The sequence below is a fragment of the Triticum dicoccoides genome, chromosome 3B, assembly GCF_002162155.2.
Source record: "Triticum dicoccoides isolate Atlit2015 ecotype Zavitan chromosome 3B, WEW_v2.0, whole genome shotgun sequence".
In the NCBI taxonomy this organism is placed as follows: domain Eukaryota; kingdom Viridiplantae; phylum Streptophyta; class Magnoliopsida; order Poales; family Poaceae; genus Triticum; species Triticum dicoccoides.
The window spans coordinates 47229266-47243593 of record NC_041385.1 but is presented as its reverse complement, the minus strand read 5'-3'; positions in this window follow the sequence as shown (position 1 = coordinate 47243593).

Here is a 14328-nt window from a genome sequence, read left to right as displayed (position 1 = left end):
ATACCATCAGTGCTTCGCAGGAGGTGCCTCTGCGGCGGGAAGCCGAGCCCGCGGCGACTGACCAACCAGGGTCAGCGCGGCCCAGCAGGCGGAAGAGGAGTGCGACGCGAATCGAAACATCGCCGCAAAGGTATGGCGCACCATTGTCTTTAAGGGAAAGACTCCTGGGAGGTATATTAATGCTCATGATTCTTCCAGGAGAAAGAGCGCTCGCCGGACTGTGCCCGGAGAGGTTGCCAACCAAGCCTCCGCCAGTCAGGCTCCAACACCTGGTCTGGAGGGGGAGGCGAGCGCAAGGCACGAGCCGGATACTCCTCCAACGGAGGATGCCAACAGGCTGTCCGCCACCAGGTCTGAGGTGGAGAGCGCCATGAATCACAGGCGCCGTCGGACAGTTCTTCGTGACGCGTGTTTCTCCCCAGAGGCGTTGAATGCCTTTAATGCGGGAGACGCACACCTCCGTGCTGCTCAAGATGGTTTAACCAGAGCCATGGAGCAGTATGTGAAAGACATACGGGTGAGGAATTTTAATAGTTATATATGCCAGTAGCCCCCGAGACTTAAAATAGTTAAGCTAACTGATTTAAGGATCATTTGGTATGCAGGATCTTACGGAGAAGAATACCCACCTGTCCCAGGAGCTTCAAGAATGCAAGGCCCAACTTGAGGCCGCACTAGCCGCCGCCGGGGGAGCCACAGAGACCCCCTCTGGTAATACATATTTCGAAAAGATAAGTAGTTTATGAAGTGCGGCGTCTGCGTTTATTCTGACAATAATATTACAGAGGGTGCCGGACTAGATCCGGACAAGCAACATCTGCTGCACCAGCTGAAGGCCGGCGAGAAGGTGCTTATGAGGGTGCAGCAGGAGAGGAACAAACTCCAAGATGCCAACACCCAGCTGGGCGAAGAACTAAAAGATGTTCGGGTCCAGCTGTCTAACTCCGTAAAGGAGAATCGGCGGCTTCGTCGCGGCATTTACAGTAAGTAGTTGAGCGAACTCTTTTGAAAAGAAGAGTTCGGAGAGGAAGTCGATTGACAGAAATGTGTCTGTAGGTGTGCTCACGGGTCGTCCGGCGGAGGAAATGCCTGGTTCCACGGGTGACCTTCTTCCTGAGCGGCTGCAACTGCACGAACATGTCCGGCAGGCGATGAGCAGCGTCGTTCAGGCCTTATGGACGTCCGTCTCCCTACCCGAGGGTCTTGGAGGGCTTGCTAAGAAGCTTCTGGGAGTACGGCAGCGCTTCCGTCTATGGAAGATATCGGCCTGCCGTCAAGGCGCCAGGGAGGCCTGGGCCATGGTGAAGACGCGGTAAACAAAGGCTGATCCGAACCACATGGCTGAGGTCGGACCTGTGGGGCCCGATGGGAAGGAGATCCTTGTGAGCCTGATGTACGGCCAAGTAGAGTTGGCCGCGAAATATTCCCAACGGGACTGTAAACTAGACAGCCTGTTAGATGGGATTGAAGAGGAGTACAATCAGTCAGTTTGACGATGTAATTTAAAATGACATGTAAAATGCCTTCTAGCCGGATTGTAGATCGTTTGTCTTTGTGGACCTTTTCGCTTCAACCTCGGGACCCAACAGTCCGGAGTGTGTCCGAATACCCTCACGGTTATACAAAAACCGGGGCATGCATGGAGACCAGGCGTAGGGGTCATAAGTGCTTTATCAGACAAGTGCCCAACTAGCTATGTTATATTACATGGTTAGTAAGAAACATCTTCCAGGGAGAATAGTTTCGTTAGGGGTTCCTTTCCCTGGGAGGCATGCCCTAAAGTGCATGTCCGGACTGCGAAAAGAGCAGAAAAAGCATCTGGGGGCAGATAAATAAATAAGTAATAAATCATCTTTCAAGTCACTGACCGAATATTCCCTTAAGAACGCTAGCCTTCGGCTTCACCCAGTCTGAGGTACACATCCGGCTGACCCGGCAATAACAATCATAGAGGTGCTCCCTTTACCTCCTAGCCGAATAATCGGGGACGTAGGGGTAAGCACAGGAGCCAGGCAACCCAACTTGGCCAAAACTTAAGTCATATCGATGCATATAATGGTGAGTAAAAGGTACATGCGGAAGTATGACACATGTGTTGGGCATGAAGCCCGTATAAATAAGCTTCTGTTAAAGAAGCCCCCAGGTATAATGAGTGCGAGTAGCACATCAAGTGTGTGCGAACAATGCGCAGATCAACCCTCAAAGGCTTTTACTGAAAGAGGGAGGAAAAAGGAGGGAAACAAAAGACAGCGAAAAAATATGGAAGGTGGACGGAGGAATGAGACGAACTCTGAGTCCGGCGCTAGGCGTAGAATCTTCGGAGACGGGCTGCGTTCCATGGGTACGGCTCCAGTCGGTTGTCAGATGCGTTGCGTAGATGGTATGCACCGCCGATAAGGACTTGGTCGATGATGAAGGGACCTTCCCATTTGGGCTTAAGTTTGTCCTTTTTCTTGCCCTCAAGGAACTAGCTCGCCAACATTGTACGTTTTGGCCCGTACTTCTCTGCTTTGATATCTTCGAGCCTGCTGCTGATAGAATGCGGAACGGGATTTTGCCACGTCGCGCTCCTCCTCTAAGGCGTCCAAACTATCCTGCCGATCGAACTCGGCTTCTCTTTCTTCGTACATGCGCACGCGAGGTGAGTCATGAATTATATCGCAGGGCAAAACTGCCTTTGCACCGTATACCATAAAAAATGGTGTGAATTCGGTAGTGCGGTTTGGCGTGGTCCGCAGCCCCCAGAGTACGGAGTCGAGATCCTCTACCCAGTGCGTGTTAGATTCCATGAGGGACCGCACTAATCTGGGTTTAATGCCGCCCATGATTAGACCATTTGCTTGTTCGACTTGACCGTTAGTTTGAGGGTGATAGGGTTGTGCTTTTCTTATAAAGTTCTCCCTCATGGACCTTGTAGGCTTTAGATCGCCGAACTATGCAGCGGGCCTCATTTTGGTCTTCGGGAAGTTCCTGCCTAATTAAGTAGGCTAGGAATGGTTCCGTCCACGGGGCAATTACTGCCATTATTTCGTGGGCTGAAGGTGTTATTTCATTGGCTGAGCCACCGATTGTGTCAGAATGTTCCGTGTTGGGTGGTGCAGTTGGTTCCGGGTTGTTATTTCCGGACTCCTCTTCCCATAATACGGATGGCTTAAAGAGCCGCTCCAGGAAGATGTTTGGAGGGACGGCGTCGCGTTTTGCGCCGATGCGTGCCAACACGTCTGCTGCCTGGTTATTATCCCGGGCTACATGGTGGAATTCGAGTCCTTCGAACTGAGCTGACATTTTTAGGACGGCGTTACGGTAGGCTACCATTTTCGGATCCTTGGCGTCAAAGTCTCCATTTACTTGGGATATTTCGAGGTTTGAATCCCCGCGCACCTCTAGGCGTTGAATACCCATGGAGATTGCCATCCGGAGACCATGTAAAAGGGCCTCGTATTCGGCTACGTTGTTGGAGTCCGTGTACATTATTTGAAGTACTTATTGGACTGTCTCTCCGGTTGGGGACGTCAAGACGACGCCAGCCCCCAAGCCGGCCAACATTTTGGAGCCGTCGAAATGCATGATCCAATTGGAGTATGCGCCGTACTCTTTAGGGAGTTCGGCTTCGGTCCATTCGGCGATGAAGTCAGCCAAAACTTGCGACTTTATAGCTCGCCGTGGTTTGTAGGTTATGTCAAATGGTAAGAGCTCAATGGCCCATTTTGCAATCCTGCCCGTCGCGTCGCGGTTGTTTATAATGTCGTTCAGAGGTACTTCGGAGGCCACTGTTATGGAACACTCTTGAAAGTAGTGTCGCAGCTTCCGGGATGCCATGAACACCGCGTACGCTATCTTTTGATAATGTGGGTACCGGGACTTGCATGGAGTTAAGACAGTGGATACGTAGTACACTGGTTTTTGAAGAGGGAATTTGTGCCCTTCTGTTTCTCGTTCGACGACGAGTACCACGCTGACAACTTGATGTGTTGCTGCGATATATAATAACATCGGTTCGCCCAGGTTGGGCGCGGCAAGGACCGGATTTGTTGCCAATATGGCCTTAATTTCTTCGTGTCCCATGTCTCCTGTTACCATCCGCCTAGACGCACAGTTCGGGACTCCCTACCCGAGATCCGCCGGTTTTGACACCGACATTGGTGCTTTCATTGAGAGTTCCTCTATGCCATCGCAATCAGGAGGGATGCCTTTTCCCGTCTTTAAAGACGGCATCGTCGTCAAGGGAGCTTTGGCCACCGGCCCGGCTAGGTGGTTTTCTTATGACCGCCTGTTCGGCCACCGCTCCGACAATGACCTCTCAGGTCATCAAAAGCGATCTTCACGTCAACTCGGAATTCGCCGAGCAGCTAGATCCGATGGAGCTCTCCTCCGTAGATGAGCTCTTGGATCGCATCGCCGCCCTGGAAGTCGCTACAGACTACGATCAGATTGGGCTTAAAACCGATCTGAGAGAAATTAACTCTCCCCAGGCTACCCACCACGTTGTTGTGGTAGAAGAACAACGCGGCGACTCTTCTTCTATGTTAAAGACCAGTTATGTCCGGATTCCCGATCCCTCCATGCCGGATTCCCGCGGAGGGACGGACGTCAATCAAGTACTGAACCTAAAGTCAGGCATCGGACCGAATTTGTTGGATAACATCTAGCAATCCAAGCTTCCAAATCTGGAAACTTCTCGGCCTTTGAGCCTCAGATTGGGCCGGGTTTCGAATTTAATTCCGCCCGCCCACCCAAACATAAGCGATCTATCTCAAATACGGCAAGAGCCCGATGAAACAGTACATCATTACTGGGCCAGATTCCTCCTGGTTATGGACAGGATAAAGGACTGTAGTGAGGAAAGCGCAATCTCAATTTTCTGCAACAATTGCACGGACAAGGGAATCATGAACGCCATAAGTCGTCGTGAAGTTACACGCTTCGCCGACCTGGCGACGATCGTACAAAAATACTGTGCGATGGAGAGTGCCTGGAAAACCGAAACCAGGTTTTGGGACAATCCGGCCCTGAACATAGCCCTAGTTCGAAATAAAAGGGTGTGTCATACTCAAGCACCTGGGTCAAAAACCAAAAAGCAAAAACCCCCTAAAGGGCACGGAACCGTACTAAAGGGATGGCTCAACGGACCCTGTAAAATCCATAATACAGAGGGCGCCACTCCAACACATAGCCTTCGAGCATGTTGGATACTACGGCAGGTGGCCAAAAGTGGCGAAGGTTTTCTAGCCCCGGGTAACCAGCCCAACAGTACCAGTACGGTATTAACAGTCTTCCAGACTTTCGCATCAAATAATATGCGGAAATGAACAATCCGCAGCCTCGCCGAAGTCTACCAAGTAGCAACAACAAATCCATGGAGCGACACGACTATCACCTCAATGCCAGCGACGAACCTAAATTCCGAACAGCCCGAGCACCAGCCGCATTGGTCCTCAGTCCGATAGTGGACGACTTTCGTCTTACCAAGGTACTCATGGATGGCGGCAGCGGATTAAACCTCATCTACGAGGAAACCCTCCAAAAAATGGAAATAGACTGGAGCCGCATTGAGCGAAGCAGCACAACCTTTAGAGGAATAATCCCTAGTCGGGAAGTACGCTGCACAGGAAAAATCACACTAGATGTAGTGTTCGGCTCACCGGACAATTACAGTTCCGAGGAGGTCACGTTCCAAGTGTCCCCGTTCGGCAGCGGATATCACGCCTTGTTAGGGCGAGAGGTATTCACAATTTTCCAAGCTATACCCCATTACGGGTACATGAAGCTTAAAATGCCCGGGCCCAATGGAATCATCACTCTTGTTAGTGATCCAGATATAGCACTCCGCGCTAAAAATAAGACAGCCGCACTAGCCCTAGAGGCACTATCTGAAGCTATAGCAGCAGAGGAACTCACTGCCCTGCGCTCCACGGTGGATAGGGACGATGTGATACTCGATAAGAGATCTAAGTCCACCTCTTTTAAACCAGCAGACGAAATAGTCAAATTCCAAGTCCATCCAACGGACCCCACAAAGACGACCTCCATTGGGGCACAATTAAACCCTGATGTAGAAGCCGCACTACGAGAATTCCTTCAAGAAAATTGGGATATTTTTGCCTGGCACCCTTCAGATATGTCAGGAATCCCAGGCAGGCTGGCAGAACACAGCCTAAATATCCTAAAAGGATTCAAGCCACTCAAACAGGCTCTTCGGTGATTTTCCGAACCCAAAAGACAGGCAATGGGAGAGGAGCTAGCCAAACTCTTAGAAGCCGGATTCATCCGAGATATAAAACATCCGGACTGGCTAGCAAACCTGGTAATGGTACCAAAAAAGGACAAATCCTGGCGCCTTTGTGTCGATTTCAAAGACCTTAACAAAGCCTGTCCAAAGGATCCTTTCCCCCTCCCCCGCATCGACCAAATCATCGATGCTACCGCAGGGCATGATTCATTGTGCTTCCTCGACGCATACTCCGGATACCATCAAATCAAGATGGTGGAAAAAGACCAGGCCGCAACGGCATTCATTACTCCATACGGACCATTCTGCTTCAACACAAAGCCCTTCGGACTCAAAAACGCCTGTGCAACATATCAGCGCATGATTCAGACATGTCTGGCTACCCAGATAGGCAAAACAGTGGAGGCATACGTAGACGATGTGGTCGTTAAGACCAAACACGTTGAAACTCTAGTAGACGATTCGAGGCTTACATTCGACAACCTCCGAGCATATGACATTAAGCTCAACCCGGAAAAATGTGTTTTCGGCGTACCAGCCAGAAAGCTCTTGGGCTTCATTGTATCCGGTAGAGGAATTGAAGCAAACCCAGCCAAGATCCGAGCTCTGTCACAATTGGATATCCCAAAAGACCTCAAACAAATACAAAAACTAACTGGATGCGTGGCGGCTCTAAGACGCTTCATCTCCCGTTTGGGAGAAAAGGCACTGCCCCTCTATCGCCTCCTCCAGCGCACCGAACACTTCAAATGAACACCGTGGCAGCATCCGTCCATTCGAAGTGTTCGGTGTGCCGGAGGAGGAGATAGAGGGGCAGTGCCTTTTCTCCCAAACAGCAGATGAAGCGTCTTAGAGCCGCCACGCATCCAGTTAGTTTTTGTATTTGTTTGAGGTCTTTTGGGATATCCAATTGTGACAGAGCTCGGATCTTGGCTGGGTTTGCTTCAATTCCTCTACCGGATAGAATGAAGCCCAAGAGCTTTCCGGCTGGTACGCCGAAAACACATTTTTCCGGGTTGAGCTTAATGTCATATGCTCGGAGGTTGTCGAATGTAAGCCTTGAATCGTCTACTAGAGTTTTGACGTGTTTGGTCTTAACGACCACATTGTCTACGTATGCCTCCACTATTTTGCCTATCTGGGTAGCCAGACATGTCTGAATCATGCGCTGATATGTTGCGCCGGTGTTTTTGAGTCCGAAGGGCATTGTGTTGAAGCAGAATGGTCCGTATGGAGTAATGAATGCCGTTGCGGCCTGGTCTTTTTCTGCCATCTTGATTTGATGGTATCTGGAGTATGCGTCGAGGAAGCACAATGAATCGTGCCCTGCGGTAGCATCGATGATTTGGTCGATGCGGGGGAGGGGGAAAGGATCCTTTGGAGAGGCTTTGTTAAGGTCTTTGAAATCGACACAAAGGCGCCAGGATTTGTCCTTTTTTGGTACCATTACCAGGTTTGCTAGCCAGTCCGGATGTTTTATATCTCGGATGAATCCGGCTTCTAAGAGTTTGGCTAGCTCCTCTCCCATTGCCTGTCTTTTGGGTTCGGAAAATCGCTGAAGAGCCTGTTTTACTGGCTTGAATCCTTTTAGGATATTTAGGCTGTGTTCTGCCAGCCTGCGTGGGATTTCTGACATATCTGAAGGGTGCCAGGCAAAAATGTCCCAATTTTCCCGAAGGAATTCTCGTAGTGCAGCTTCTACATCAGGGTTTAATTGTGCCCCAATGGAGGCTGTCTTTGTGGGGTCCGTTGGATGGACCTGGAATTTGACTATTTCGTCTGCTGGTTTAAAAGAGGTGGACTTAGATCTCTTATCGAGTATCACATCGTCCCTATCCACCATGGAGCGCAGCACAGTGAGTTCCTCTGCCGCTAGGGCTTCGGATAGTGCCTCTAGGGCAAGTGCGGCTGTCTTATTATCAACGCAGAGTGCTATATCTGGATCACTGACAAGAGTGATGATTCCATTGGGCCCGGGCATTTTAAGCTTCATGTACCTGTAATGGGGTATAGCTTGGAAAATTGTGAATGCCTCTCGCCCTAACAAGGCGTGATATCCGCCGCCGAACGGGGCCACTTGGAACATGACCTCCTCGGACCTGTAATTGTCCGGTGAGCCGAACACTACATCTAGTGTGATTTTTCCTGTGCAGCGTACTTCCCGACTAGGGATTATTCCTCTAAAGGTTGTGCTGCTTTGCTCAATGCGACTCCAGTCTATTTCCATTTTTTGGAGGGTTTCCTCGTAGATGAGGTTTAATCCGCTGCCGCCATCCATGAGTACCTTGGTAAGCCGAAAGCCGTCCACTATCGGACTAAGGACCAATGCGGCTGGTGCTCGGGCTGTTTGGAATTTAGGTTCGTCGCTGGCATTGAAGGTGATAGCCGTGTCGCTCCATGGATTTGTTGTTGCTACTTGGTAGACTTCGGCGAGGCTGCGGATTGTTCGTTTCCGCATATTATTTGATGCGAAAGTCTCGAAGACTGTTAATACCGTACTGGTACTGTTGGGCTGGTTACCCGGGGCTAGAAAACCTTCGCCACTTTTGGCCACCTGCCGTAGTATCCAACATGATCGAAGGCTATGTGTTGGAGTGGCGCCCTCTGTATTATGGATTTTACAGGGTCCGTTGAGCCATCCCTTTAGTACGGTTCCGTGCCCTTTAGGGGTTTTTTGCTTTTTGGTTTTTGACCCAGGTGCTTGAGTATGATGCACCCTTTTATTTCGAACTAGGGCTATGTTCAGGGCCGGATTGTCCCAAAACCTGGTTTCAGTTTTCCAGGCACTCTCCATCGCACAGTATTTTTGTACGATCGTCGCCAGGTCGGCGAAGCGTGTAACTTCGCGACGACTTATGGCGTTCATGATTCCCTTGTCCGTGCAATTGTTGCAGAAAATTGAGATTGCGCTTTCCTCACTATAGTCCTTTATCATGTCCATAACCAGGAGGAATCTGGCCCAGTAATGATGTACTGTTTCATCAGGCTCTTGCCGTATTTGAGATAGATCTCTTATGTTTGGGTGGGCGGGCGGAATTAAATTCGGAACCCCGCCCAATCTGAGGCTCAAAGGCCGAGAAGTTTCCGGATTTGAAAGCTTGGATTGCTGGATGTTATCCAACAAATTCGTCCGATGCCTGACTTTAGGTTCAGTACTTGATTGACGTCCGTCCCTCCGCGGGAATCCGGCATGGAGGGATCGGGAATCCGGACATAACTGGTCTTTAACATAGAAGAAGAGTCGCCGCGTTGTTCTTCTACCACAACAACGTGGTGGGTAGCCTGGGGAGAGTTAATTTCTCTCAGATCGGTTTTAAGCCCAATCTGATCGTAGTCTGTAGCGACTTCCAGGGCGGCGATGCGATCCAAGGGCTCATTTATGGAGGAGAGCTCCATCGGATCTAGCTGCTCGGCGAATTCCGAGTTGACGTGAAGATCGCTTTTGATGACCTGAGAGGTCATTGTCGGAGCGGTGGCCGAACAGGCGGTCATAAGAAAACCACCTAGCCGGATAGTTTGGCCGGTGGCCAAAGCTCCCTTGACGACGACGCCGTCTTTAAAGACGGGAAAAGGCATCCCTCCTGATTGCGACGGCATAGAGGAACTCTCAATGAAAGCACCAATGTCGGTGTCAAAACCGGCGAATCTCGGGTAGGGGGTCCCGAACTGTGCGTCTAGGCGGATGGTAACAGGAGACAAGGGACACGATGTTTTACCCAGGTTCGGGCCCTCTTGATGGAGGTAAAACCCTACGTCCTGCTTGATTGATATTGATGATGTGGGTATTACAAGAGTAGATCTACCACGAGATCAAGGAGGCTAAACCCTAGAAGCTAGCCTATGGTATGATTGTTGTTCGTCCTATGGACTAAAACCATCCGGTTTATATAGACACCGGAGAGGGCTAGGGTTACACAGAGTCGGTTACAATGGTAGGAGATCTACATATCCGTATCGCCAAGCTTGCCTTCCACGCCAAGGAAAGTCCCATCCGGACACGGGACGAAGTCTTCAATCTTGTATCTTCATAGTCTTGGAGTCCGGCCGATGATGATAGTCCGGCTATCTGGACACCCCCTAGTCCAGGACTCCCTCACTCGGTTTGCTCTTGTTGTTGTAAACATGCAAAGCCAGCATTCAGGTTTCAACAAATATTATAAACTAACCATACTCACAATAACACTTAGGACTCACAATCACTCATATCAATGGCATAATCAGCTAGCGAGCCATAATAATAAAACTCCGATGACGACACTTTCTCAAAACAATCATAACATGATATAACAAAATGGTATCTCACTAGCCCTTTCTGAGACCGCAAAACATAAATGCAGAGCACCTTTAAAGATCAAGGACCGACTAAACATTGTAATTCATGGTAAAAGAGATCCAGTCAAGTCATACCCAATATAAACCAATAGTAATAAATGCAAATGACAGTGTGTTCTCCAGCGGGTGCTTTTTAATAAGAAGGTGATGACTCAACATAAAAGTAAATAGATAGGCCCTTCGCAAAGGGAAGGAGGGATTTGTAGAGGTGCCAGAGCTCGATTTTAAAATAGAGATTGAATAACATTTTGAGCGGCATACTTTTTGTAACACCCCAAAAATTTAACCAGGTTTTAGTTATTAAAATTTTGCCAAGAGTTTAAAAATTTTGCCTGCAAGAATATATCTGTTGATTTCAAAACTTTTCTTTTAATATTAAGGAGTTTTTCCCAAGTGGATCCTTCCAAAACATATTGGACTTATTTTCCCTCTCATTTAAAAAAACATGTCTCAATCAGTAGATTTATTTATTAAATTATTTCACCCTGAGCTTTATTCATTAAATGACTTGTTTTAAAATTTGGAGCTCTTTTTGAACTACAACCATTTGATATATTTATCTAAAAATCCAACAAAAATTTGGAGATGTCATATGATGTCTCTAAATCACTTTTGAGCAATAATATATTTAATTCATTGCATATTTTGAGTGCTACACCTGTTTTCCCTTCTCTGGTCCAACGGACAATTTTGCACTACAACCCTTTTAAATATTTCTTTCTATCCTCCACCAAAATTATGGGATGTCAGTAGGAGCATATCATTCCATTATATGCAAAAATCCAGGGATGTTCTTTGAAAATTTTGAGTGAAACAACCTCATCTTCATTCTGGTCCAACATGATGGTTTGTACAGCAACCATATTCTTGCTTACTCTTTGGCCCTAGATTCTTTTCCCTACTTGTAGTCCTCCATGCTAAACCCCTAAGTCCAGGAGCATGCACTCATTGGATCATTTCTGCTTCATGAAATAATGCCCTTCACCTCCTGTCCAGATTTGAAGTTCTGCAAAACTTGCACTAGCAAGTTTATGCTTTTCACCAACTAACCTCACCACCCTCTTGTGCATCCAAAGAGACTTCAATCTGGAAGATTTGGCCACCCCAAGAAACGCCTAAGTGCTCTTGGCATTTTGTCAAACACTCTGTGGGCATGAACAGTTTTGGCATGATTGTAACTTTGTGTTGTGAACTTTCCCATCTGTCCAAACCAAGTTGTCTAGTAGCCTTCTATATGTCCCTAACCTAGGCCTGTGGATTTTCATTAGATTTCTAGCAACTTGGGTCGCCCTGGCATTTCATCGAACGACTGCCGTGCACGCCCAGAGCGCGAGCAGAGCGCGCGTTTTGCACGTGCTCGCGCCCGAGCCAACTCACCCCCCCTGGATAAGTTTCCCCGAGCTCATCCAAATCCTCTCCCTCTCGCCACGTCACGCTAGAAGCCCCGACCGCCTCCTCGCCCCCTGCAGCGTAGCCAGCAATCTGCTTGGAGGCACGCCTGCGGCCGCATCCGCCACCGCCATGAGCAGCACCGCCCAAGCCACCAGCACCTGCCACCTGCCTCCTGGAGCAGTGCGTGCAAATCCACAGCATCGTCCTCTAGCACTCGTCGCCGCCACGACGCCCTGCGGCTACAGAAAGACGGTCGCCGACGAGCACATCCGCGGCCGCCACTGAACCGACCTTGTTGCTCTATAAAAGGAGGCATCCGAGCATGTTGCGTTCGCGAGGCAGCCTCAGCGTGCTCCCATAATGCTTCTGTGACCGCCAATCAACCCAGGGAGGCCTCCTTCCCCATCTCCGGCAACTACGGCCGCCACCACTGCCTCGTTCACTCCGGCGCCACCAGGGCCTCCCCCTCCCTACACTCTACACCAGGAGCTTCCTCTCCCTCCCGTGAACAGATCCCCCTACTCAATTTGGTTCGGGAGCCATCGCCGCCACAAAACAACTTCGCCACCGAAGCCTCCTCCGCCGCGAAGCTCGCCGCCGACAGCTCCCTCCGTCCCCACCTACCTGACGACCACCGGGAGGACCGCCCTGGAGTGGCGGATCCATCCCTTCCCTCGGGGCCCCGTGAGGAGCCGCCAGTCGCCGGCGACGATCGTCGGGGCTCCGCCTCCTCTCGGGACAGAGGAAGGAGAGGGAGAAAGACTAGTCAAACCTGACTAGTGGGCCCCCTGGACCCACTGTCAGTGACCCACCTCGCCGCCACGCGTGTTAAGTGAAAGCGTAAAAACCCCAAGTACGTTTCTCCCGCTTCGAAAGCGTATTCCCCTCTGAAACGTTTTTTCTTTTTCTGTTTTATTTAAAACCAGATTTGACCAGAACTTTGACTGGTTATATCTTTTTAAACATAACTCCAAATGAATTAATTATTTTTCCTACCTCTCTCAAATATTGTCTAGTTTATTTTAAGATTTATTTGAAAAAAATTCAGAACAACTTTTTGTGCTGTTTTTATTTTTTGTGTTGATTCAAATTTATTTAAAATAGGACCTTGAAGAGAGAGAAGAAACTTTCAGAAGTTTTGACGTGCACCCTGCCTTACCACACATTGAAGGCAAGCATTCTGAACCCCGGCATAATATTTTTGTGTGTTCGATGACACGTTTATAACATCACCTCACTTCGGAGAAACTTGTTATTTCATGTGACATGATCATATGCATGGGTGCATGTTATTGATTTCCATGCTATTGGAAATGAACACACTTTTGATGATAATCACCCTCCTGTGCCTTGCATGCATACCGGCAGGAACCCGGGAAAACCTCTGCCTTGGGTAGGCATGAGTTTGTCGCCGGTCTCCGTCGGGACGGTTATGTCTGGTATGGCTTGGCAAGGTGATATGAGCGGTGACTCTGTTGGTTGAAATATATTTCGTTATGCTAATCATGCAGGGAATACTTAAACCTCCTGAGTCGACCGTAGATCGAGTCTTGTTCCAGTAACCCCCATACTTGTTTTGTACTACCACTCGTCTACAGCAAGTAGAGTACGGTTCAGTAAGTTGTCAACCTCTTTCTAGCACACACCGTACAGAGAGGCCAGGGTGGAAGATACCGGTTGTAGCTGGTAGGCAGGCCACCTGGTCCGGGGGCATGGGTGTTTCCGGTTGGGACCGAGAGGGGGGCACCCCTTAGAGCGCGTGGTATAAATTTGATCCCATGCTACGCGAGGTTGTAGCCTCCCCACTTAGAGTTTTGCTTGACAGGTGTCGTGGGTGATTCCAGACACCGGTGAGTTAAGCTGGTGTGTGCAAGTTAGGTGTGTTTTCAACAAAAAGACCGTAGACGGAATTAGTCCCGATGGACTAAAGAAATCCGTTACTCGTGGGTAAAGAGTACACCCTCTGCAGAGATTAAACCTATTCGAATAGCCGTGTCTATGGTTAAGGATTACAGTATGGCATGGGTCAAGTGTCGGTCTTAGTGTCGGTCTTCGGAGGTGAAACTGTTAACCAGAAATGGAATTACTACTTGTGACTTGTGATAATTATGATTATTATTATTGTTGACTAACTGTGATATTATTGTTATTATCGAGTATCTCTGGGATGGTTCTACCTCCGGGATATTCACTATGATTGTTTATTTTAAAAGCCCTTTATGTGGTGTCGCTCAGACGCCCGACTGTGGCATTTCTTTTAAAGCCCATTATGTGGTGTCGCTCAGACGCCCGACTGTGGCATTTCTTTTAAAGCCCATTATGTGGTGTCGCTCAGACGCCCGATTGTGGCATTTCTTTTAAAGCCCTTTATGTGG